Here is a 23,200-nt window from a genome sequence, read left to right as displayed (position 1 = left end):
AATTAAGATAACATAGATGGGAGAGGTCTCTATGAATAGGAATTCCTAAGTATTTGATACCCTGTGAGGGCCAAGTAAAGGGAAAGTTGGACTGGATGGAATCCTATATGGATTTGGGGAGGGAGACATCGAGGGCCTCAGACTTCGCTGCATTGATTTTAAAATTTGACCATGTAACAAGGTGATCTATTTCAGCCATAACAGCATGGATGGATATATGTGATTGAGTGATATATACTAGGACATCATCAGCAAATAGAGAGCACTTGTACTCGGTGCCTCCCACCTCAATCCACCTAATATTGGGGTTATGGCGAATTGATGAGAGCAGGTGCTCCGTCACTAGGATGTATAAGAGAGGGGACAGAGGACATCCCTGCCTTGTCCCATTGGTGATTGTGAAAGGTGATGAAAATGTTCTGATGCACCCCCTGGGCCTTGGGACACCCGGAGCCGGACCCTTTTTGGTGGATGCTGGTGGTTGTAGTCTCCGTGGCGGCGATCCGGTTCCGTGGCTCAGGGTGGTCAAACCAGTGGCGTAATTATTTATGTGGTTTTGATGTTTAAATGTCCGACTACGCCACCCGTGGATTGCGGTCAGAGTGAACCGCCGCTGCAGGGCAGACCGCTGAGGCTGGTGTTGTGGGTGCAGCAGAGCGTTGCATAACTCCCCACGGGAGGAGTATAGCCTCAGGGCAGTGTATGCGGAGGATGGGGGTGATGGTGCAGGGCAGCAGCAGTAACGACACGGAGTCAGTGATGCAGTCCAGGGCCTTTACTCACAGTTCTTATTATCCAGACCACGTCTGCAGGTAACGGCTGCCCACGTCGTACTGTGCTCACCAGGTGAGGGGCTCAGACAACTCCCAGATAACTTTGGAGCGCTTCACAGGACCCCCTTTGTGTGTCCTTTGTCTGGCCTTTCTTACCAACCCTTCTGTCCGGCTGCCTCGGGCCTCCTCTTGGTAAACTTGGCACCAGTTTCCCTGACCCTATGTGGTGCCTTCCTAGCGGGTGTAGCGAGGGGCTGCGCCACATAAAATGTCACAGCCTCCGGTTTCTAGCTGAGGGTCGTTTCCTGCCTCCACTAGTTTCGGGGAACGGTCTCCCCCTTTGGCCTGACCCCTCCACGCAGGTGGATTCGGGCGTGCGGTGGCGACTCGCCCATGTTAGAACCTTGCTCTTAGGTTTTTTTTTCCTTTGCTGGTCACATGACCTTGTTGGCCTATTTAATCCTGCTCCGCCCTTCTGGCTTTGCTGGACTTCATTGTATATCTACTTTCTAGCTAGCCTGTGCTCTGTGTCTTGCTCTGTTAGTTTGCTTGGTCTACTGACCTCTATGTTCTATATATTTTGTTTGTTCGTCTGTCTGCTACTATTTCTGTTAGGAGGTGTCCCATATTCCTCCCAGTCCTTAGTACTTGTAGGGATTCCTTCCCCACATCTATAGGTCTCCGTACAGACTAGCTTAGGACTTTAGCAGGTCTGATCGCAGGATCAGGTCCCCTGTTACATCATAGGGATTAAGCTGAGTTCTATCGTAGGGACAGATCTCCTCTCTTTCCTTAGCTCTGGTAGCAGAACATAACAGTAAGTCCAGCCAGCAAATTCTCTAAGGAAAGATTTTTCTGTTCCATCATGGTGTCGGTTCAGGATTTGGTTCATCGCCTGCAGGGACTCTCTCTGGAGGTGGCCGAGCTCCGTCAGCACGTGAGTAACTGTCCTGGAGCACATTTCTTGGAGCCTAAGGTATGTTTGCCGGATTTATTTTTTGGTGAACACCGAGAATTTTTTTCATTTAAAAATGCTTGCTTATTGTATTTTCGTTTGAGACCTAAGTCCTCTGGGGATGAATCCCAGCGCGTAGGGTTCATAATGTCACTTTTGCGCAAAGAGCCTCAGGAGTGTGCCTTTTCTTTGCAACCTAGTGATACATGCTTCAGATCAGTGGATAGTTTTTTTTCTGCTTTGGGACTATTATATGATGATCCTGACCGTGTCGCATCAGCTGAGACTGAGTTGAGACGTTTAAAACAGGGATCAGGTAATGTGGAAAAATATTGTACTCATTTCCGTCGTTGGTCTACTCAAACAGGGTGGAATGATTCTGCTCTGAAAAGTCTATTTCTTGCTGGGCTCAGTGAAAGGGTTAAAGACCTGCTAATTGCTTATCCTACACCTGAAGATTTGCAACAGGCTATGCAATTAGCTATACGGGTGGATAGAAGACTGCATGCAAGGGTTAATGAGAGCAAATCCTCTGCTATGTCAGTTTCTGGTTATGAGAATGTGTGTACTAACAGTGGTGAACCGATGGAGATTGGATCGGTGGCACCTCGCTCTCAAGAAAAAGACCGTCGATTTTCTGAAGGCTTCTGTTTCTATTGCGGAAAATCTGGTCATTTGATTAAAGGCTGTGAGCTTCGTATGAAGAAAGAAAAAAAAATGGTCAGTCACGCCCGTATTGCCTGTTTAAATTCCAAGGGTATATTTTTAGCTGCTTCCACGATTGCTCAGAAAAAATTAATGGAATTTCGGGTGTTTGTGGATTGCGGGTCTACTCTGAATGTAATTGATGGGGGATTCGTGGAAAGACTCAATTTAAAACCTGAACCTTTATCATCCCCCATTGCTGTGGTTTCTGTGGATGGTTCCCCTTTGAAGAATATTACTCTCAAGGTCTGTGAATTTCCTCTCACTATTAATGGTGTTCACCATGAGAAATTGGATTTGGTAGTGTTGAATAACTTGCCTTCTCCAGTAATATTGGGATTGCCCTGGTTAAAATTTCACAATCCTGTACTGGATTGGTCTACCAGTGAAATTAAATCCTGGAGCCATAAATGTTATGACAAGTGTTGTAACGGGCGTATTGCAGCTTTGGATAGGGGAGAATTGCCTGTTCCTATTCAGGATTTTTGGAGAGTTTTTTCTGAGAAGGAATCGCAGGTTTTGCCTCCCCATAGAGACTATGATTGTTCTATTGAATTTGTCCCTGGAGCGACTCTTCCTAAAAGTCGTTTATTTAACCTTACTATTCCTGAGAGGAAGGCTTTGGAGGAATACATACAGACAAGTTTGGCCGCCGGTCACATTAGGCCCTCTAAGTCTCCTGTGGCGGTTGGATTTTTTTTTGTAAAAAAAAAGGACGGCGGTTTACGTCCTTGTCTGGATTTTCGTGAGATTAACAAAATTACTGTACGCAATCCTTACCCACTGCCATTGATTCCTGATCTGTTTAACCAGTTAATGGGGGCCAAGTGGTTCTCTAAAATTGACCTTAAGGGGGCATACAATCTGTTGCGCATGAAGGAGGGTGACGAATGGAAGACTGCTTTTAACACTCCTGTGGGTCATTTTGAGAATCTGGTTATGCCTTTTGGTCTTACTAATGCTCCTGCATTTTTTCAGAATCTGATTAATGACATCCTTAGACCTTTGATCGGTAAAAATGTGGTTGTGTATTTGGATGACATTTTGATTTATTCGCCGGATCTGGAGTCTCATTGGCGGAGCGTGCGTGAGGTATTACAGTTATTAATGGACAATTCGCTTTTTGCTAAGCTGGAGAAATGTGAGTTCGCTGTACAGAGAATTAGTTTTTTGGGCTACATTATCTCCAGCAAAGGTTTTGAGATGGATCCGGTTAAGGTTCAGGCTGTGCAGGAATGGCCTAGGCCTATTGGTTTGAAATCGATACAGAGGTTTTTGGGTTTCGCCAATTACTACAGAAAATTCATAAAAAAATTTTCTAGTATTGTCAAACCTCTGACTGATCTCACCAGGAAAGGTGCTGATGCGGTTCAGTGGTCTTCTGAGGCCATTGAAGCTTTTGTGTATCTCAAGGAGAGGTTCACCTCTGCTCCCATCCTTATGCAGCCTGATGTTACTAGGCCGTTTTTGGTTGAGGTTGATGCTTCCTCTGTGGGGGTTGGCGCAGTATTGTCTCAGGATAACGGGGATGGATTACATCCCTGTGCCTTTTTTTCAAAAAAATTTTCGGAGACTGAACTGAATTACGATATTGGTAATCGGGAATTATTGGCTATTAAACTCGCATTTGAACACTGGCGCCACTTCTTGGAAGGTGCGGAATTTCCCGTTCAGGTTCTTACGGATCATAAAAATCTGATATATCTTGATGCTGCCAAGCGCCTGAATGCCCGTCAGGCTAGGTGGGCACTGTTTTTCTCGCGGTTTAATTTCTCCGTTACTTACATCCCTGGTACTAAGAATGTTAAGGCGGATGCCTTGTCTCGCAGTTTTTCTCCCATAGTCGGTGCTGAGAAAGAGGAGAACATTTTACAAGAAGGTGTTGTGATAGCTGCTTTGGATTCCGTTTTGGAAAATGAGATTCTTAAAGCACAGGAGAATGCCCCTTCTAACACTCCTCATGGGAGGTTGTTTGTGCCTGGGACCTTTAGGAGAGATTTGTTTGTTGAGTGTCACGAATCTCGGTTGGCAGGTCATCCCGGAATCTCTGAGACCAAGAGACTGGTGGGTCGCAGTTTTTGGTGGCCTGGATGGCAGAAGGAAGTCATTAAGTGGGTGCGTCAATGTACTATATGTGCTAGATCTAAGTCCTCACATACTCCTGCTGCGGGGTTGCTTTGTCCTTTGGAGGTTCCCAGTGCTCCTTGGACACATTTGGCTATGGACTTTATAACTGACCTTCCCCCCTCTGAGGGTTTTACTGTCATCTGGGTGGTCGTGGACCGTTTTAGCAAGATGTGTCACTTGGTTCCTTTCGTCAAACTGCCCTGCGCTAAAACTCTCGCTAAGGCCTTTGTCAAGGAAATTGTCAGACTTCATGGCGTTCCTACTGACATTGTTTCTGATAGGGGTCCTCAGTTCGTGGCTCGTTTTTGGCGTGCCTTTTGTGATAGGTTGGGAGTTCATTTGTCGTTCTCGTCCGGATATCATCCTGAATCTAATGGCCAGACAGAAAGGAAAAACCAGGATGTTGAGCAGTTCTTGCGTTGTTTTGTGGCAGACAATCATGAGGGGTGGTCTGAGTTTCTGCCACTTGCTGAATTTGCTCTGAACAATCATACATCTTCTTCTGCTGGTTGTTCGCCTATTTTTTGTTGTTCTGGGAGACATCCGTCGTTTGGGTCGTTCTCCAAGTTGGGATCTGCCGTGCCTGAGGAGGAGAATTTTTCCGGTGATTTGGAGAGAGTTTGGACGGATGTGCGTGGTAATCTTCAGGAGGCCAACAGAAAATCTAAAGACTACTTTGATAGGAAACGACAGGAGGTTTTGTTCGCTGTTGGTGACATGGTTTGGTTGTCCTCTAGGAATCTGCGGTTGAGGATTCCTTCAAAGAAATTGGGTCCCAAGTTTGTAGGGCCCTTTAAGGTGCTTCAGGTTGTCAACCAATCTGCTGTTAGGTTGGAGGTTCCTACCTCCTGGAGAATTAATCCGGTATTTCATGTCTCTCTGTTGAAAAAAGCTGTTGTATCGGATTGTGACGCCTCTGCCTCTGTTCCTCCGGTGGTGGAGGACGGGGAATATGAAATTTCTTGCATCCTTAACTCTAGACGGTATAGAGGTAGTTTGCAGTATCGTGTGGCCTGGAAAGGTTTCGGTCCCGAGGATAACTCTTGGGTGAGGTCGGATGATGTTTCCGCGTCCAGACTTATCAGAGCGTTTCACAGGAGATTTCCTGATAAGCCTGGTCCTAGGGGATCCGGAGGATCCTCTTAGAAGGGGGGGTACTGTTAGAACCTTGCTCTTAGGTTTTTTTTTCCTTTGCTGGTCACATGACCTTGTTGGCCTATTTAATCCTGCTCCGCCCTTCTGGCTTTGCTGGACTTCATTGTATATCTACTTTCTAGCTAGCCTGTGCTCTGTGTCTTGCTCTGTTAGTTTGCTTGGTCTACTGACCTCTATGTTCTATATATTTTGTTTGTTCGTCTGTCTGCTACTATTTCTGTTAGGAGGTGTCCCATATTCCTCCCAGTCCTTAGTACTTGTAGGGATTCCTTCCCCACATCTATAGGTCTCCGTACAGACTAACTTAGGACTTTAGCAGGTCTGATCGCAGGATCAGGTCCCCTGTTACATCGTAGGGATTAAGCTGAGTTCTATTGTAGGGACAGATCTCCTCTCTTTCCTTAGCTCTGGTAGCAGAACATAACAGCCCATCCGCACCCCTGGGATCCCTTCATTCCTCTTTCCTGGAGCCTTCTCTGCTCCTCTTCCTTCCTTCTCCCTCTTCCAGGCCTGGGCCTCTGTTACTAGGCCCGCCTCCGGAGCAGAGCTCATGCAGAGCCCCTGCTCCCTGCCACTTCTGCTCAGACTTCTCTGCACTGAACTAAGATGGTGCCCACCTTTTATACTCCCTTCTCAATGCACCCAGGAACTGCTTCCTCCCTGCTCCTGCACTACAGGGTTCCCCTTCCTCAGTGTTCCCTCCCCCCACTCCAGCCAGGGACAGGGACTGTCGTGCCCATCTCAGAGGCATATTGGTCGCCCTGCCCCACGGCAATGTGGTGTAATGCATGCAGGTGTCGGGTCCTGATCCACACTCCATCCTTACCGGAGAGTGAGATATCACACCTCTGGGTGAGGTGCAATACCTCTGTAGCAACCGAGCCCTCAGGGTGCTACAGTTCCATTCATCTTCAGCCTAGGTGACGTATTGTGATACAGGGCCGTGATTTTGGCTATAAAAGGGTCCCCTAGACCCCTACCCCAAGCTTTTTAAGAGAATCATATATGGCGTGCCAGGAGACTCTATGGAATGCTTTCTCAGCATCCAACGAGAGTATCTAATTACAAATTTTTAACTGCATCTAGCCCAGGAAATACTTTGTGCCTAGTAGCAGTGTGTGCTAGTCAGCGGATTATCCCGGCTGTTAAGCAAGCTACACCACCTGTAGTTTGGATACTTAATTTTTTCAAAGGAAATGCTTCGGGACCACGGGATACTCAGTGAAGAGCATCAGGAGGCACCCCAAGGCATAGGGGCTGGGACTGGCAGTAGGATGCCTTGCGGTGGACAGCCGAGCTCGATCCTTATAAAAGCTTTTTAACTGCAGCAGCTTTAGTGGATGCTACTGGAGCTGGAATTATGCGGCTGCTGGCATGAGACTTGCCCTCCAATAGATCCTTGTAAATGGATTTAAAGTGTATTCATTCAAATTAGAGAGACAATTTAAATTAAAAAGCTTAGAGCTGCCTCCACCTCAGGGGGGCTCGCTCGACCCACCAGCGGACAGGCACCAGTATTGGGAGAGGGGGGCTGGCCGTCAGGGTTCACCGCGGCTCTGGCACAAACCCGGCGACACGGAGGTGGCACGGGCAGGAGCGGACTGAACGTGTCGGCTTCTCACTTTTTGGATTTTAGAAGGGCATGACATGCCTATATCTGTGTCTCCCCCTCCTTTTACTCCTCCACCTATTTTCTTTTCGCATGACTATATGTACTTGTCACTTTTCCATGTGTTAGTTGTGTCTTCTGAGCAGTTTGTCAGCTTTTGGACACCTTTGAAGGTGTTTTCTATGTGTTTCTATGTGTTTTTGTTTGCCTGCCATTGGTTTTAACGGTGTTCGAAGGTGTTCGACGAACAGTTCGACGAACAGTTCGGCGAACACACGGGTGTTCGACGAACCGAACTCGAACACTACGGGGGTGGCTCAACACTACCGGTCTTTACTCTGCTGCGTCCGGTGTCTCCGGCGGCTCGCGGTGGTGTGAAAGGACCTTCCATGATGTCATTTAGTCATGTGACGGGTCACGCGGCCGCTAACTTCGGCGGTCGTGTGACCTGTGACATGACTAAATGACGTCATGGAAGGTCCTTTCACACCACCGCGAGCCGTCGAAGACACCGGATGTGAGACCGGACGCAGCGGAGAAAAGACCGCGGGCCATCAGAAGGTAAGTATAATGTTTTTATTTTTTTTATATTTTACCATTTTTAATCTTTTTTTCAACTATTAACTTGGTCACACTATATAAATCCATGCCGGTTGCATGGATTTATATAGTGTGACCAAGTTGTTAAGCACTTTCCAAGTGATGCTAAAATCGCTTGGAAAGCGCTTGACAACCCGCATGTGGAAATGCATGTGAAAAACGCTTCACTTACGCTTGTCCCTGGCAGGAAAAACGCATGTACAATCTGCATATGTTTTTTCTGCCAGGGGAGATGCAGAAACGCTCAGGAAAAATCCGGAGCATTTCTGCATCGTGGGCACTTAGCCTAAGTGTGATCTGACAAAACATTGGATCACACTTGGACCAATGTTATTCTATGGAGCCGTGCACATGTCTGATATTTTTTTCAGACCGAGCCGGACCAAAGAAAAAATTGCAGCATGCCCAAGTTGAATCCGATTATCGGATCGCACTCAGCCATGCATGTCAATGAGTCCGTAGAAAACATTGGACTGCACTCAAATTATATCTGGTGCAGTCTGCTTTCCACAGACTGACAGAATGGAGAAGACGAAGAAATTTTTTTCCATCATCTCCTCGTCCGAGAAAAACAGATCACACTATGATCACACTCAAAATCTGAGCAGGGTTTGATTAGCGTGTGATTAGCATAATCGGCCCGATTCTCTCGGATTAAATAAAGTACACTGGTGTGACCATAGCCTTAAGATGAATAATTATATTAACATTAAGACTTTCAGGTCTCATGAAGCATTGTTTTCTGGCATTTTAGCATTTTCCCAACTATTGGAGGGGATGCATGAACCTACTGTTAGCCAAGTTGGAGAGATGATCAATCTCCTAAGTGTACAAACAAGGCCTTCAATAAGCCCTGTTGCCATTATGATAATGCCATTGGCACCCCATAATCATATTGCCTGGGGCACAATGACATGGGGAGCCACCACCCTTCATTTCCAACCTCTCAAATTCCATGTCACCATTGAGAGTGGCATCAAAGTGGTTAAACTACTGTGCTCCAATCACAGTTCCATAACAAAACCAGAACCAGAGCTATATGGAGCCCACTTCATACATGCAGAGCACACAATCTCTATATCTAAACAGTGGTTGTTGCAAATTGCAGAGTAGGCCCCCAAGATACCATAGTCCCCAACACTTACATGGGCATAGAGCTACATGGTCTAGAGGTAGCAGTGCCAATTGGACTATAGTGCATTAAGTAATTCAATGGTCTCTCTAGCACATAAGGTGAAACCAGTGTTATAAATGGCGCACACTATGTGCACAATTATTAGGCAATTGAGTGTTTTGACCACATTATAATTTTTATGCAATTTTTCCAACTCCAAACTGTATAAACTTAAATGCTTATTGGATGAAGCATATCAGATTATGTGTATTTGTGTAATGAGGGAGGGTGAGGTGTAAGGATACACCACTCTTTATCAAGGTGTGCAGAATTATCAGGATAAATGGGACAAAAAAGAAATCTAACTGACACTGAAAAGTCGATAATTCTTAAAAGTCTTACAAAGGAATGCAGAACTCTTGAAATTGCTAAGATATTGGGGCAGAACCATTAAAAGTTCACAGAACCATTAAAAGTTTTGTCGCAAATAGTCAACACGGTCGCAAAAACATAGTGAGAAAAAAAGACGTGCATTAACTGCCAAAGGTTTGAGAAAAATCACATGTGAAGAGACCAGGAAGCCATTATCCTCCAGTGCTGTCATATTCCAGAACTGTAACCTCCCTGGAGGGCCCAGAAGTGCAAGGTGCTCAATGCTCAGAGACACGGCCGAGGTAGGGGAGGCTGGAAACTCGACCACCACTGAACAAGACACAGAAGCTGAAGAAATATCTGAAGACAGACTTTTCAAAGATTTTATGGACTGAAGAGATGAGAGTGCCTCTTGTTGGGCCAGATCGATGGGCCCATGGCTGGATAAGTAGGGGTCACAGTTCTCCTCTTTGACTTTGTAGCACAATAACCTGATGTAAACAATAGGTATTATTAATTACCTTTAAAATATTGTTTAGCTATCCTTGTGATAGGTGATCAAGATAAAATTGGTGAGGATTTGGCACCATGCATCTCCATAGATCAGCTGTTGCCACTTCCATTGGGCAGCCAAATAGAAACGGTGACTACAGTCGAAACAGCAATGCTCCATACACTCCTGGAGAGACTGAAGCATATACAGAGGCATTGCACCACAGATTGCAACATATCATCTTAATTTTGGAAGATATACGGTCTTACAAAATGGTGTTGATTTCTTATGGGATTCAGTCTTATCTAAAAATATTAGTCTCTTCGAGTTTTCCTTTTCTGCCATATATACAGTGCTTCCTCCCATTCTTCTATCAGTAGTTGGCTTAAAACAGCATTTGCCTTGGTAAATAACCTTTTTTTTTGCTGTAGGGTTTCTGAAATGGAAGGGATTAAAGTTGTTTTCAGTCTGAATTGGTTATTATTTCTATCTTGAAAACTTGTTCAAATATTCTACCTATAAAGCAAGCGTCTCTAAAGATTTCTGCCACGGGCAAGAAATAACCTTAGTAGTCTTAAAATTAGGGCCAATAAATGCTCCTAAGTGATTGAAGTGACCAAACTTTTGTGGCTGCGAGTCATGAAAAATGCATTTTTCGGAGCCTTTGGAAACCACTTTCTCCATCTTAAAAGGTGATGTTAAAAAAAAAAATAAAAAATAGACAACAACAACATAACTTTCCAGAGAAAACATACAGCAGAGAGAATTGAGTTAGGAAGCAAGCTGAATGAAATGCGAATAGCAGTCAACTGTGGCTCTTGTCATGTTGTGTTATGTAGCATCAAATCACCGTACAATATGACACAATATAAGCAACATGAGTGGCGTAAATGTGACACAGCAGATAGGAAAGGTCACATTATAAGCAAACATCTTTTTGTGAGATAGCTGCTGTCAATTCACATAACGGCTACCTGACCCAAATTTTCATGTGACTGCAATGGGCAAATACCGAGGAAAAGTATGTATTGCCGTTAACAAAAAAGTTCAGATTTCAGGCCAAGTCGCCTCTCCTGACAGTATTTTTTCTTTTTTTTTCCTTTCCATCGCTATCTCGTTCCTTACTGATATTGAATCAATTATTCTATTTCTACATTACAAATCTTAAGACAATACGAGCAAAAAAGAAGTATACTGAATTTTACTTACTCATGTTTAATTATTAATGCCTGCTTCTTTAAACATATTTGGCTCTCAGAAACATGTCTTTAGAACTGTGTTCCATTTCTTAATGCTTACCTATTCTGTTTGTTCTCCGTCTCCCTGATCCTTTTCGATTTTCTGCAGGTTAGCAAGTACTGTATTGTCTGCTTTTGAAATGTGTCTTTAGGCGTGCTTTTGTTTGACAAGAAATGCCAAGCCTGAACTGACAGAGTGTGTTTGAAAATCAGTTTCCAGGTATACAAGATCAGTAAGTCTTCTCAATGTATTCTCTGATTAGTATTTTTTTCTCAGATATTTATATCAACATTTCATTTTTAGTAAGAGATGTTTTCTGAGCATACCTGTCAGTGGAAAAAACATGCTAAAGGTAAGTAACAGTATCATTTATATATTCAAATGTGTGAATATATTTGGAGTTAAGACTTGACATATCCTTTCTTCACTTAAAAGAAAATATACAATGCAACAAGCGCTCAGTCAGTGCTCCTTCAGTTCTTGAATCAAGGTTCAGTTAAGAAAAAGTCTTTTACGCTAGTTCTGAATCTGCCAAGAAGCCCAACGACGCTTTACAGCAATTTAATGTAATTGAGGCAAAATTTCACACATCAGTACAACTGTAAATCAAAACATTGAGGCTCTATACCTGGTGCATTTCAAGAGGCCTATGTGAACGTGAAGGAGAATGTACTACTTTGCGCGCTAATGTATTCTGCATGTGGATCAGGTGTCGGCATATTTAAGTACATTAGTCTTCATACCAGATTTGAGTAGTGTGCTGCAATACGAAAATGGCTGTATTCATCCATGACTTGAAGGGGTCAACCTGTTATCAAATTAAAGCATGTTATAATTATAAGAGCGCTATACCACATTGCATACACTACCCTTTTTTAGAGCTCCTTTTTCTGCTACTTCCACTGAAATAAATGGAGACCCAAAGAGTTTTCATTATTGACGAGTAGGGTTGGCCAATTCTAGATTTTTGGCATTGTGAATTGGGGTTGTAGTGCATCCTTAGACACATCTTTCAAAGACAGGCACAAAGAGAGTTGAGCGTTTAGTATAGGGTCCAAACTAAAACAGATTGCCTTGTCACTGGCAAATGGGCATACAAATTTTGATCAAAATACGTGCTAAGGAGCTAGCAATAGTTTGCAAATTGTTCGTATATGTTATCATTATAAGAGCACTATACCTCTTTTTCCCAGAGTGCAATTTCCATTGAAATAAAAAGAAACCCAAAGATTTTTTATTATTAACGAGCAGTGTTGGCCAATTCTAGATTTTTTTGCATTATGAATTGGGGGCTGTTGTTACCTCCAAGGTCTGCGCATCCTATCGATACTATTTGAAAGACAAGCACAAAGAGAGGTGAGTGTTTACTATAGGGTCCAAACTAAAATAGATTGCCTTGTCACGAACAAATGGGCACACACACTTTGATCAAAATATGTGGCAAGGAGCTCATAGTTTTACATGTGTAGCAATAGTTTGCAAATTGTTCATATCTGTTATTATTATAAGTGCACTATACCTCTTTTTCCCAGAGTGCAACTGCCACTGAAATAAATGGAAACCCAAAGAGTTTTCATTATTAAAGAGCAGTGTTGGCCAATTGGAGATTTTTAGCATTGTGAATTGGGGTTCTGGTTACCTCCAAGTTGTGTGCATCCTTCGACACATCTTTCAAAGACAAGGACAAAGAGAGGTGAGCGTTTAGTATAGGGTCCAAAATAAAAGAGATTGCTTTGTCACTGGCAAATGAGCATACACATTTTGATCAAAATATGCACTAAGGAGCTAGCAATAGTTGCAAATTGGTCGTATATGTTATCATTATAAGAGCACTATACCTCTTTTTCCTTAAGTGCAACTTCCACGGAAATAAAAAGAAACCCAAAGATTTTTTATTATTAACGAGCAGTGTTGGCTGTCAGGCAAAATGTATTTTTGTCCTAGTTTTAAAAATGAGAGATGTCTTAAATCTCCACCCCCTGTTCATTTGGAAGGGACATCCATAGAACTCTTCTCTTACTTCCTCCAAAACCAGGAATTTTTACGATCGTCATAAACCCTCAGCCAAGAGAACCAGCATTCTGGTTTAAACTGGAAATTCCCTCCAAGATCCTATTGTCTAACGGTACAAACTTTTAATGTCGATTTTAATAATGCACATGACTGTCACAAACACAGGGACCACATTTTTGAGATGCTCACCTTTTTCCAATTGTGATGGTGTGGTTTTCGTGGCTGGGAGACCACCAGGAACCTGGGAAATGGATTCTGAGCTTTTGAGCGTCATAGAGATATCATATTTGATATCCATCTTCATGAAAATTGGTGACGGCAAACATGATGTCTCCATCTTGGATGTGGGACCCCCCATACCAAGATATGAAATCTGAAGGATTTTTACGTCTTATGCAGCTGGGTGGGTTCACAAAACTGAGCCCCCGTGTGAGGTAAACAACATGGGTGTCTCCTAATGTTTTGGCCCCTTACTAAAAACCAGAACGGCCATTTTAATTCATTCTTACCCGGGATGTCAGACGCATGCACTCCTCGCTGCGTGGAAGAATCACATTTAATTTCCGGGGAGCCGTCCCCCCCACAGAATCTGAGACCATCACCTCGTGGTGCAGGTTTTGCTATTACTTACCCCTTTTATTTTAATAACTGTTTTATGCATATATGTAAATTGTCTCTTTTATAATATCTTGTATATCTTTTGTAAACACTGCCCACTTTCGGGAGTAAATCATTATTATTTACCAGCTTCATTCTTCTTGTCCTATGTCGAGCAAACACGTTCCTCACCTGCTAATTCACGTTACCTAACGGGTACCCGATCCACCTGTTAAGCAATCGGTGGTGGCAGTATACCAGTATTTATGTGATATTGTGGTTTGAGTGTGGCTGGACGGAGGTATATATATATACGTTCCTGGAAGGAACTGGTGGTATATATACGTCCTGTCACATCACGTGCCACAATAGTCGACATAAATTGGAGCAGCTGCGCCCGTGCTTATCCTCGGCCAATACCGTGTTTGACCAGCAGGATAAGGGGGCGCCAGAGGGCTGCAAGGTCTGACCAAGTGTGTTTCCCTGACATTGGCCAATTCTAGATTTTTTGCTTTGCTAATTGGAGGTTGTGGTTGCCTCCAAGATCTGTGCATCTTATCGACAAGACTGTTTTTATATTAGAGGAAAGTATAGCTTGATCCTGTTTTTACCTCATTTGAGGCTGAAACACAAAGAGAGGTGAGTGTTTAATATACAGCCCAACCTAAATCAGGTTACCTTGTCACTGGTAAATGGGCATACACACATTGATCAAAATATGTACTAAAGAGCTCGTAGTCTTACATGTGTAGCAGCAATAGTTTACAAATTGTTTGTGTATATTATCATTATAAGACCACTATACCTCTTTTTCCTAGAGTGCAACTTTTACTTAAATGAATGGAAACCCAAAAAGTTTACATTGTTAGCTTCAAGAATGCATGTGGGTATGTGGCGCCCCTGAGGGTTTGGTCGCCACAAGGGGGATAATGCAGCCTGTCAGCAGGTGTAGTGTCTCCTCACCCAGGTAAGGATGGTGCACTGGTCAGGACCCTAATCTACATTCAACACTACACACACTCCTGACCTATGGGAGGCAAGTATGCACCATAATGCTGCCTCAGCAGGATCACGAGTGAGGGGAACCAAAAGTTAGGGGAACCATGTAGTGGGTGGAGGGTGTAGAACACACTTTTAGTTTGCACACATAGTTTCATATATAATAGCCAGCCATCTTTAGCACAAGGTTCTTGATTCCAGGCTCTTGGCTCTTGATTCTTAGTTCTTGGAGTGTGATCTTGACAGCTGGCAGCGGCCATGTGTTGGAGCCTGCAGCATGTTGAAGATGCACGGTCCTCGTGCTCTGACCTTGACACGAGGAGCGGGTATGAGTTAACAGTGTCTCTACCCCGGTCAAGTTCCCTTGCTTAAGAAGGTCGGGAGCTATAGTGACAGCTCCACAAGCAAAAGGATCCCAGGGAGCATGGACGGAGCGGCGTACGCCACCTGTACTCTCCATTCTGGCCCTGCCAGAGGGACTCCTGCTGCAAGAGGGGTACCGGCCCCCGATATCTGACTTTGTCACTATAAGTCTCTGTCAGAGAAGCCCGGTAGGCTGCAGTGGATCCCGTCGGGTGACGGGCGGAACGGAATTGCTGCCTTACCCTATATCTGTGCATAGTCCAGAGGGAGACCCTGCCTTTGCACGCAGACGGACATGAGAGGTTCAAAGGGGACTGTTAGGAACACTCTGAGGGTCCTGACTCAGGCACCTGAAGCACCTGGGTGCGCTGAGCCCTCATTCCTGGTGGCCGCAGCGATCCGTGAGGAGCAGGGAGAAGCCTTGCCGCTGCTTAAAAGAGCTGTGAGTAAAAACCCTGGAAGACTATCCCTATGGCCTCCGGACTCTTTATTACACACTGTACCACACTGCACCTTGGTGACCAGGACTACTCTCCCCATCCTCCTGTCCCATTTGCCCTGAGGCTCTGCTCCGCCTGTGGGGAGTTATAACATCGCCTGCTGCCACTACATCCAGCCTCAGAGGACAGCTAGCAGCGCTGGTGGCGCATCACCAAACACCACAGGTGGCGTAGTCGATAATACCACTCAACCCTGAAAGCCCTTACATCATTTTTAATGTGACGGCCCTGGGCATGGAACAGGTCCAGTCCACAACTACATCCCCCCTAACATCTGACCTGGTTCCGAGTACCCCCACCATCTTTTTCCAGGGCAGGGCTGCGAGCGTCACAGGTAGTCATATACCCTCAGATATTGAGTGCCTATTAGGGATGAGCGAACATGCTCGCCACTGCTCGGTACTCGCCCGAGCATCACTGTGCTCGACAAGCTCGGCGAGTATTTCTGGGTTGCTCGGTTGGGAACTCAAGTCACCTCGCTGCATGTTTGGTGCTCTTTAGAGAGCCAATAAACATGCAGGGATTGCCTGCCATGCACTGTAATGCCGTAGCCATGCTGGTTGTGTGCATTACAGTGATTGGCTGCCTCCAGCGAGGTAGTCATGGGTGAGCTGTGTCCCCTGCTTGCTCTGGCACCTTACAGACAATGTGTGTCCTGTCTCTGATGGGCTGCAACGTATGTGGTGCTCTCTACTTACTTCAGACCATCTGGTCTCATCTGTCTCCAGGCATTTCTCTTCTGGAACCAGGGCAGCAATAAATTCAGAGGACACGAGGTTCTTAACCAAAACTGGGACTTTACTTGGGGTAGAGGAATATGTACAATATTTACAGGCAGATATAATGGATAAGGCTCAACAGGTTGTCATCTTTCCCACAGGTACTGGAAGCAAATTTAGCCCTGGTTCCCTCTTTAAGTGAAGCATCTCTGTTCCTCTATTCTCTAGCCCTAGAGGATCTTTCTCACCAGTGACAGTATATCCCCACGTCATAGCCTTGAGTCCTAGCTTCTTCTGCAGCCTGCAGACAGAATGTGCCCTGGGTCCTCAATACCTCTGTTGAGTTCCTCCAGCCGGCTAAGGGGACTCTTGTGGAGGTAATCTTCACTCTGGTGATCCTACTGTCTGGGGTATGGGGCCCACGTCTGCCCTAGCAGCCAGTTATATGAAGCCTGTCTGGCCTGTCCCAGGCACTACACAGCACTGACTCATTACTTCCTGCTTCTGGAAACTAAGCAGAGATTTTACTAATGTGCCCACCCTCTATGGGCTGTTCTCACACACAATTTACCCCTTCACTGTCTGCAATACTACTGGCAGGCTTAACATGACATCTGCACCCAGGACAGTGGCATCTTGTGGCTGGTTACCAATACTACAGCCCACAGGGAAATATATCAGAAACAAAGTTTTATTCACATTCAATGCTCGATCATGACACTAGGTTCCCCTCTACTCTATTGGCTGGATTAGCACAGCTAACCCCTTATCTGGACCTAACTGCAGCCCAGAGAGATTTAACTACCGGGAACATTCTCTTTTAACTCTTTCAGTGCTATAGGGAAGCTATAGATAGGTATTCCACAACATATATATATATATATATATATATATATCCATCTGAATTAACAGTCCTTCTGAGGACTAATCCAGCTGCATATAATCAGTGCTAGGCAGGCAGGCAGTGTTGCAGTGTATGTGGCAGACTGCAGTGTATGATGCAGCACAAGAGGGTCCATTGAACGTCCTGCTGCTGCTGCAATAATTACAGATATTTGTAGACATAGCCCCAGATATCAGGGGCAAGGGCAAATTTTTTTTTAATCTTTATCCTGGTTATTTGCTTAAAAAGCAATCCAGAGTGCACCATTTTTCTGCTGTATTTGCTTGTTCTCACTGCAGAATAAGGCTAGATCTGTTCCATATTTCAGCGATAAAAATCCAGAAATTTGAACTGAACATGGAAAATATTGACCTTTTTTTCCATTCTATCGCAGTGTGTCAGTCAAGCTATTCACACTAGGTGTCTGTGAAGAATAGTATTAGTAAATTACAGGCCTGCTATTTAAAACTGTGGTTCTCTGTCAGACATATCACCTATAAGACTGTTCCAAAATAAGACATTTCTTCCATTTCCATTCTGTTGCAGGGTGTTGGTCAAGCTATTCACACTAGGTCTCTGTCTAGAATAATATTAGTAAATTACAGGCCTGCTATTTAAAACCGTGATTCTCTGTCAGACTTATCACATATAGCTGCAGTTCAAATCCAGCCACTTGTAGTGAACGTGGAAAATATTGTCCTCCATTTATAGGTTATTGCAGTGTGTCAGGGTACACCATTTTACAGCTCCACTTGCTTGTTTGCAGAATACAGCCAGATTTTTTTCGTTTTATTCATATTACTGTATTGTAGAAGCAGAGGTACTTTTTTCAATGATCAGATGCACGTGATCCATATGACTGCCATAATAATACAGAAATTTTGTGGAGCGTGCCAAATATTCCACTATTTTTAAAGTCAGCCACCTGTGTTTTGTTGAATCAATTGACACTTGATCGCTCACAAATACCATGCTATTAGGCGACTGTCTGAAACCGTGGTCATCAGACGTTATCCCATATGACTGCCCTAATAATCCAGCAATTATTGTGAGCATGTCAAATATTACACTCAATTTAAAGTATTGCAGTTGAGGGTTCAAACCTATTCTCAGTTGGACACTGACAAATAGCATAACTGTGAACAATTTTGTCAGAGTATTATGCCACTTTTGCGGACTGACAAAAAAAAACATACAAAAAACAAGCTAAAATGTAAAAAATGTCAAGAAACATTCTTTCCAGGGTAATGACTTGTATATAAGGCCAAAGAAATAATAAAAAATAAAGTTATGGACTGTGGAAGACATGTTTGCGACCAGAATGAACACTCATCTGTAGCTGGTAATGACACCACCTAGCAGCAGCACCTGTTCCTATTGTAAATGCATCTAACAGCATTATCGATAGGGAATAGAATAGATTTTAAATTTTTGGGGGCAGCACCAGCAGCACGCAGTATAAGTCAATAATACCTGGCTGGATCAGTGTAATACGCTATCCATACTGCGATACCTCACCCGTAAAAGAATTTCAGATAAGACAGTTAATATTCTAGAATATAGAATCTATTTGAATTTTCCTTCCCATTATTAAGGAGTGTCTCCTATACTGTTATTGCATATGCAACAATTTCAAGGGCAACCAAAAATTAGGACGCACTCCATTACCCATTTGAAGAGGCGTAAAAAAAAAAAAATAGATAAATAAAAACACAGTAGGATCTTTCTTTAGTATAAAAAACAGACTCGCTAATGTAACCTCAGTGTAATCACATTGTTCAGCTCCTGGACCTCCTCCTCCAGTTCGGCTTCCATCTCCGAAATGACCACATCAGTAGTGTTGAGCCACCCCCGTAGTGTTCGAGTTCGGTTCGGTTCGTCAAACACCCGTGTGTTCGTCGAACTGTTCGTCGAACACCTTCGAACACCGTTAAAACCAATGGCAGGCAAACAAAAACACATAGAAACACATAGAAAACACCTTCAAAGGTGTCCAAAAGCTGACAAACTGCTCAGAAGACACAACTAACACATGGAAAAGTGACAAATACATATAGTCATGCGAAAAGAAAAGAGGTGGAGGAGTAAAAGGAGGCGGAGACACAGATATAGGCATGTCATGCCCTTCTAAAATCAAAAAAGTGAGAAGCCGACACGTTCAGTCCGCTCCTGCCCGTGCCACCTCCGAGTCGCCGGGTTTGTGCCAGAGCCGCGGTGAACCCTGACGGCCAGCCCCCCTCTCCCAATACTGGTGCCTGTCCGCTGGTGGGTCGAGCGAGCCCCCCTGTGGTGGAGGCAGCTCTAAGCTTTTTAATTTAAATTGTCTCTCTAATTTGAATGAATACACTTTAAATCCATTTACAAGGATCTATTGGAGGGCAAGTCTCATGCCAGCAGCCGCGTAATTCCAGCTCCAGTAGCGTCCACTAAAGCGGCTGCAGTTAAAAAGCTTTTATAAGGATCGAGCTCGGCTGTCCACCGCAAGGCATCCTACTGCCAGTCCCAGCCCCTATGCCTTGGGGTGCCTCCTGATGCTCTTCACTGAGTATCCCGTGGTCCCGAAGCATTTCCTTTGAAAAAATTAAGTGTCCAAACTACAGGTGGTGTAGCTTGCTTAACAGCCGGGATAATCCGCTGACTAGCAGACACTGCTACTAGGCACAAAGTATTTCCTGGGCTAGATGCAGTTAAAAATTTGTAATTAGATACTCTCGTTGGATGCTGAGAAAGCATTCCATAGAGTCTCCTGGCACGCCATATATGATTCTCTTAAAAAGCTTGGGGTAGGGGTCTAGGGGACCGTTTTATAGCCAAAATCACGGGCCTGTATCGCAATACGTCACCTAGGCTGAAGATAAATGGAACTGTAGCACCCTGAGGGCTCGGTTGCTACAGAGGTATTGCACCTCACCCAGAGGTGTGATATCTCACTCTCAGGTAAGGATGTAGTGTGGATCAGGACCCGACACCTGCATGCATTACAACACATTGAGGTGGGGCAGGGCGACCAATATGCCCCTGAGATGGGCACGACAGTCCCTGTCCCTGGCTGGAGTGGGGGGAGGGAACACTGAGGAAGGGGAACCCTGTAGTGCAGGAGCAGGGAGGAAGCAGTTCCTGGGTGCATTGAGAAGGGAGTATAAAAGGTGGGCAACATCTTAGTTCAGTGCAGAGAAGTCTGAGCAGAAGTGGCAGGGAGCAGGGGCTCTGCATGAGCTCTGCTCCGGAGGCGGGCCTAGTAACAGAGGCCCAGGCCTGGAAGAGGGAGAAGGAAGAGGAGCGGAGAAGGCTCCAGGAACGAGGAACGAAGGGATCCCAGGGGTGCGGACGGGCGAGTCGCTACCGCACGCCCGAATCCACCTGCGTGGAGGGGTCAGGCCAAAGGGGGAGACCGGTCCCCGAAACTAGTGGAGGCAGGAAACGACCCTCAGCTAGAAACAGGAGGCTGTGACATTTTATGTGGCGCAGCCCCTCGCTACACCCGCTAGGAAGGCACCACATAGGGTCAGGGAAACTGGCGCCAAGTTTACCAAGAGGAGGCCCGAGGCAGCCGGACAGAAGGGTTGGTAAGAAGGGCCAGACAAAGGACACACAAAGGGGGTCCTGTGAAGCGCTCCAAAGTTATCTGGGAGTTGTCTGAGCCCCTCACCTGGTGAGCACAGTACGACGTGGGCAGCCGTTACCTGCAGACGTGGTCTGGATAATAAGAACTGTGAGTAAAGGCCCTGGACTGCATCACTGACTCCGTGTCGTTACTGCTGCTGCCCTGCACCATCACCCCCATCCTCCGCATACACTGCCCTGAGGCTATACTCCTCCCGTGGGGAGTTATGCTACGCTCTGCTGCACCCACAACACCAGCCTCAGCGGTCTGCCCTGGAGCGGAGGTTCACTCTGACCGCAATCCACGGGTGGCGTAGTCGGACATTTAAACATCAAAACCACATAAATAGTTCCGCCACTGGTTTGACCGCCCTGAGCCATGGAACCGGGTCGCCGCCACGGAGACTACAACCACCAGCATCCACCAAAAAGGGTCCGGCTCCGGGTGTCCCAAGGCCCAGGGGGCGCGTCAGAACATTTTCATCACCTTTCACAATCACCAATGGGACAAGGCAGGGATGTTCTCTGTCCCCTCTCTTATACATCCTAGTGACGGAGCACCTGCTCTCATCAATTCGCCATAACCCCAATATTAGGTGGATTGAGGTGAGAGGCACCGATTACAAGTGCTCTCTATTTGCTGATGATGTCCTAGTATATATCACTCAATCACATATATCCATCCATGCTGTTATGGCTGAAATAGATCACTTTGTTACATGGTCAAATTTTAAAATCAATGCAGCGAAGTCTGAGGCCCTCGATGTCTCCCTCCCCAAATCCATATAGGATTCCATCCAGTCCAACTTTCCCTTTGCCTGGCCCTCACAGGGTATCAAATACTTAGGAATTTGTATTCATAGAGAACTCTCCCATCTATGTTATCTTAATTTTGGGCCCTTTATTGAACAACTCCATACAGACCACGGTTGGCAAGTTAGAACTGTAAGATTCACTACGTGAACCACTGGTGTTTTGTGGAAAAGCACATGTACACTGTGTTCCAAATTATTATGCAAAAAGTGTTTAGGAGTGATAAGGGAAGAATTTGTTTGTTTGTCAGTTAAACTCATTGATGGTGATGTGTGTCAGGGCTCTTTATATCACTGTAAGCAATTGCAGACACCTGTGCTAATTAGTTTGGCAGGTGTGTCCAATGAAAGGCAGGACTACTTAAGAAGGCTGTCTCACATTATTAAGCAGCCTACATTTCCTGCCAAAATGGGAAAGAAAAAGGATGTGTCGGCTGCTGAGAAGCAACAAATTGTGGAGTGTTTAGGTCAAGGCATGACTACAATCAACATTGTGCGATGATCAGGATGAAGTGTCTTGGCAATCAAGAAGTATGTAGCTGATTCACAGTACACACGTGTGCGTGCTGATAAGGGCAAATTGAGGACTCTTTCCTACAGGCAATTACGTCAGGTTGAAAGAGCAGCGGCAAAAAAGCCTTGTCATAGCAGCAGACAAGTTTTTGAAGCTGCTGGTGCCTCCAACGTCCCCCGAACAACAAGATGCAGGGTCCTTCAGAGGTTTGCAGCTGTGCATACGCCATCCTGTCGACCTCCTCTATCCACTTCACACAAGCAGAAACGGCTCCAGTGGGCCAAACATTACATGAAGACTGATTTCAAAACTGTTTTGTTCACGGATGAGTGCCGTGCAGCGCTCGATGGTCCAGATGGATGGAGTGGAGGATGGCTGGTTGATGGACACCCCACGCAAACACGGCTACAGCGCCAACAAGGAGGAGGTGGAGTAATGTTTTGGGCTGGAATCATGGGGAGAGAGATTGTCGGCCCCTTTAGGATCCCTGAAGGCGCTAAAGATGAACTCCATAATGTATGTGGATTTTCTCAAACAGCACTTCCTGCCATGGTTCAAGAAGAAGAACCGTGTATTTCACAGCAAGATCATTTTTTTGCATGATAATGCACCATCTCATGCTGCACATAAAACATCTGCATCTCTGGCTGATATGGGCATAAAAGGGGACAAACTTATGGTGTGACCCCCATGCTCCCCTGACCTCTACCCCATTCAGAACCTTTGGAGCATCATTAAAAGGAGTGTCTATGATGGCGGGAGGCAGTTCACATCTAAGCAACAGCTCTGGGAGGGTATTCTGTCCTCATGCAAAACAATTGAAGCAGAAACCATCCAAAACCTGACAAATTCAATGGACGAGAGAGTTCAGAAGCTCCTTTCGAACAAGGGGTCCTATGTGAAAATGTAACATCACCTAGAATAAAGTTTTGAGTTGAAAACTGTTTGATTTCAGTTTCTAACAACCTGCTAATGCTTATAATTTCAAAAATGACCATTTTTTTGGTCTTTATTAAAATGAAAAGGTTGATCGAAAAGTTTGGGGGATCTAAGAG

General features: G+C 45.0%; 1 long non-coding RNA gene across 1 annotated transcript in view; it reads left to right on the top strand.

The window, feature by feature from the left end:
* The first annotated feature begins 11,326 nt into the window (after positions 1–11,326).
* LOC141156392 (uncharacterized) overlaps positions 11,327–23,200 on the top strand; it is a 76,723-nt gene continuing 64,849 nt past the window's right edge. Inside the window, exons 1-2 of the long non-coding RNA XR_012247602.1 lie at positions 11,327–11,374; positions 11,446–11,494. This is a non-coding gene — a long non-coding RNA (uncharacterized lncRNA). The remainder of the gene's footprint in view (positions 11,375–11,445; positions 11,495–23,200) is intronic.

The sequence above is a fragment of the Phyllobates terribilis genome, unplaced genomic scaffold, assembly GCF_046119375.1.
Source record: "Phyllobates terribilis strain yellow unplaced genomic scaffold, ASM4611937v1 Scaffold_8__6_contigs__length_399053987, whole genome shotgun sequence".
Lineage (NCBI taxonomy): Eukaryota > Metazoa > Chordata > Amphibia > Anura > Dendrobatidae > Phyllobates > Phyllobates terribilis.
The sequence above is the reverse complement of the archived record's forward strand: the minus strand, read 5'-3'. Positions and strand labels throughout refer to the sequence as shown.